The sequence below is a fragment of the Cyprinus carpio genome, chromosome A3, assembly GCF_018340385.1.
Source record: "Cyprinus carpio isolate SPL01 chromosome A3, ASM1834038v1, whole genome shotgun sequence".
NCBI classification, from domain to species: Eukaryota; Metazoa; Chordata; class Actinopteri; order Cypriniformes; family Cyprinidae; genus Cyprinus; species Cyprinus carpio.
The window spans coordinates 2,038,895-2,042,942 of NC_056574.1; the positions used below are offsets into that span (position 1 = coordinate 2,038,895).

At 35.6% G+C, this 4,048-nt stretch overlaps 1 pseudogene; it reads left to right on the forward strand.

Moving 5' to 3' along the window:
* The first annotated feature begins 310 nt into the window (after positions 1–310).
* LOC109072121 lies at positions 311–1,347 on the forward strand (annotated as a pseudogene).
* The last annotated feature ends 2,701 nt before the right edge of the window (positions 1,348–4,048 follow it).

Consider the following 4,048-nt stretch of genomic DNA (forward strand, 5'->3'; position numbering starts at 1 on the left):
TATTAGTCTATATATATATATATATATATATATATATATATATATATATATATATATATATATATATATAAGGCTATATATATATATATATATATATATGTCTTTTATAGGATAAATAAAATATTTCTTCAATATTTACAGGAGAAATGTGAAGCAGCACGTCTTCATTATGCACTGCATTGAGTCACTAAATACAACTCTATCAGAACATGACTCAGTCTGTAGATCAGAGGAAGTGAACAACCACAGGAAGTATTTAAAGACAGAATTGAGATCATATACTGTAGAGGAAGACTGAGAGAAAGAGAAAATGTCTGATGAGTGTCGTGTGTGTCTGCTGGGACTGATCTTTCTCTCTTCACTTCTCACAGGTAAACACACTTCTACACGCTCTTTAAATTCCTGTGAAAGAGTTCAGTGTACATATGCATACAATAAAACTTCATTTATTAATATATAACATAATGATCACTCAGATGTTCTTGTGTTTCAGGTATCAGTGGAGTGAATGATGCTCATGTGTTCATCAGTTCTGGTGAAAATGTCCATCTGTCCTGTAATAATGCTCTTCATGACTGTACATCAACTACATGGATCTATAACAGATTCAGATATTCAGCAGCAGTTGAACTGATTGGTTTAGGGATAAAGAAGAAAGACACAGAGAGACATGAGAGACTGAGTCTGGGGTCTGACTGCTCTCTGAACATCAGGAACATCTCAACAGAAGATTATGGATCTTACATCTGCAGACAATATCTGAATGACAAACAACAAGGACCTGATGCTCGTGTTTTTCTGCATGTTCTTCATGGTAATTTTATGATTATGTGGTCAATTTAAAAAGGGTAAATTCTTGATTTAATCTCTCCTGATGATTGAAGAGTGTGTTGATGTGTGTGTGTTATTGTGTGTTTCAGTCTCATCCTCACAGACTGAGATCAGTGCATGTCTCTCTGTGTCTCTCTTCTGTCAGTTGTATTCATATGATGGAGTCTCTTGTGATGATTGGATCCGTTCTGAGAGAATTGAGCTGTTCTGGGTGAATCAGGCTGGTGTTAAACTGACGAGATCAGACTCCAGATATCAGATATCATCCTCATCAGATCACTGTATCATCACTCTGAATACAACACTCCTGAATGAAGATGACAACAGAGAGTGGAGATGAAGTTACTCAGAGAGATCAAGTCCAGACCTCAGTCACATACTGTTTCGGCCTTTGTTTTGGCCGCGGCCTTGAATGAGCAGAGGCCGGAAGTCTAGAGTGAGCCGTGGTCTAGAGTGAGCAGAAGCGGGTGGCTTAAGAACGGTGCGGCAGGTGGATTCTATGAAGGAACATACCTTGTGCTTGCGGCAATCACATGTGACGACCCCGGGCTGGACTCCGATTCGGCGATCCACAGTGCAAAGTTGATGTATTTCCTCAGCGACCAGCACGGATCAGCTCCAGGCATGACGAAGCAGATATCATCCTCTTAAGGAAGACCAAACAAAGTAGTTTCGCTTTCACAGTGAAACACACAGCGTCTATACGACATGGCGGCGGTGGCAGCAACAATACTACAACGAGAATAAAAGGTACGCCTGCTTTCTTTGCGTGAACATCTGGGCGGCGTTATGCAAATCTTCCCACACAGTGATGTAGACGTGGTGGGCGTGTTAGAACGAGCCGTTTTAGGAGGGTGTGGACAGGTCTTAACTTTTATAAAGAATATCTCTTTGGATTTGAGACTTTAGTCTTTGCAACTTTACAGATCTTCTTTATTCACCAAGAGCTTGTAACACTCCAAAGAGAAAGGAAAACTTGAAATCGCATCATATGACCCCTTTTAATATTAATGGTTGTCATAGTACAGTAAAATAAATGATCTTTTTAATTATTTAATTCTTAAAAAGGCAGATGTGATCTTACTCCAGGAAACACACACAGATTTGCAGAATCAGTCGCAGTGGTTTAGCGATTAGAAGGGAAATGCACTTTTGAGCCATGGCACAAATGCCATTACAGGGGTTGCAGTGTTGTTTTCACCACGGGTTGGTGGTATTTTTAAGAGTTTTGAGATAATACCAGGGATAATTTTTTAAAGCAGGTGACAACATTTTTTCCCCTGTTTAATGTATATGGTCAAAATGATGGCCGAGAGCGTATTACATTTTTTTTTTTTTTATTATCAGATGCGTTAACGCACTGTGCCCGGGATAATATTATTATACTGGTGGGTGATTTTAATTACACTTTAAATCAGCAGTTGGATCGTAATCATAATGAACCACATTCCCTTTCAGCTAATACTCTTAAAAGAATAGTTGATTATTATACTTTTGTTGCTTTGTGGAGGAGATACATTTCCTGGGCTTAGACAGTATACTTGGATGAAAGTGAACTCAAATAATATGTCTGGAGTAGGGGTGCATGATATATATGGACCGATGATTAATCCGCATCCGTAAAGCCAGTTCTCTAATCAGTGGTAAATTCCATCAGGTGCGTGTTTTCACACAGAGCAGCTGTTACTACACAGAATTTACAATGTGTTTTATATTATTTCTTATTTGTTTATTGTTATTGTTGATTCCAGATTGCTGTCATTCAAGAATGTATCATTTCCTCCCTGAATGTAGCTGAGCTACACATTCTCTGTTTTATTTAAAACATAAAGCATCCGGAGGAGAATGGCACCTATGCTGGAATTCATACAAATGTAAGGAACATATGTAATGAAACTGTGAATAAACCATTTTGTTATGTTGCTGTTTAGTTGAAAATAATCGAAGGGTTAGTTCACCCTTGGATTTCATCAGAAATATCTTAATTTGTGTTCTGAAGATGATGAGAAGGTCTTATGAGTTTGGAACAACATGAGGGTGATTGATTAATGACAGAATTTTCATTTTTGGGTGCACTATCTCTTGAAGTATATCATAAAACGTTGCAAAACAATTGGAGACCACTGGAAATGCAAGTTTAGCATTTTATAAGCAATGTTTGAACTGGAACTTGATAATTCAATCTCAACCTGTTCTGCACGTTACTCTGTACTTTACTTTCATTCATTTCATTTCTTGTCATTTACAGTCTTCCTTTGAAGAAATCCTGAACGAGGGTCAAAGACTCAGATGAAGGGAACCTACGCGCTGCCAAGACTATGCATACGAACAACTTCAAGAATCCATGTACAGTTTGAGCTTTTTTTTTAAAATCTCAACATAGAACTTGGACTGAACATGCAGCGAAAGAAAAAAAAGTAATTTCCTCAAACTGTCACATGGCTTGAGATACTAAAAGCACACAAACACTTAGAGTCCTAAGTCTGTAGAAATTGTTTTAAATGACATCCCTGTCTTTGCATTCATATTTTCCCCATGTATTTGAAAATGTTTTAAATCTTGACTGTTTCATGGTGAAGTTTATCTTTGTGACCACTATTTGGTGCAACACCAATATTGTACAAGTACCTGCTCATGTTTGCTTTTTTTTTTTTCTGCCTGTTGCTGTTTAAAACTAAGAAGTGTTCCACAATACAAGCATTTTCAACCGTGCTTTATACATTGTTAAATTAACTGATGTCTTAATATTTTGTCTTCATCTGTTTAAGGCAAATAAAAGCTACTGAACTAAAGCTACTAAGAATGTTCAATTTGTATATATTGTGCTGGATTTATTTGCTACTAAAGATAGGCATATGCTATAATATTTTAGAAATTTACGCATAACAGATTTTCTGTTTATGGTGCAGAAGAAAATGTAAATCTACAGAATTTTCCATTTTAATGTAGAAGAAAGTGTCCGTGAATTTTCTGCCAGTACATTACAGAATTTTCCATTTTAATGTTGAAGGAAGTGTTAGATATATATATCTAATATAAAATATATCTATATATATTTTTTTACATAATTTTATATATATATATATATATATATATATATATATATATATATATATATATATATATATATATATATATATATATATATATATATATATATATATATATGAAGAGAGATATAGAGAAAATTCCCAGGTCAGTACCTTCTTTTGGCGCT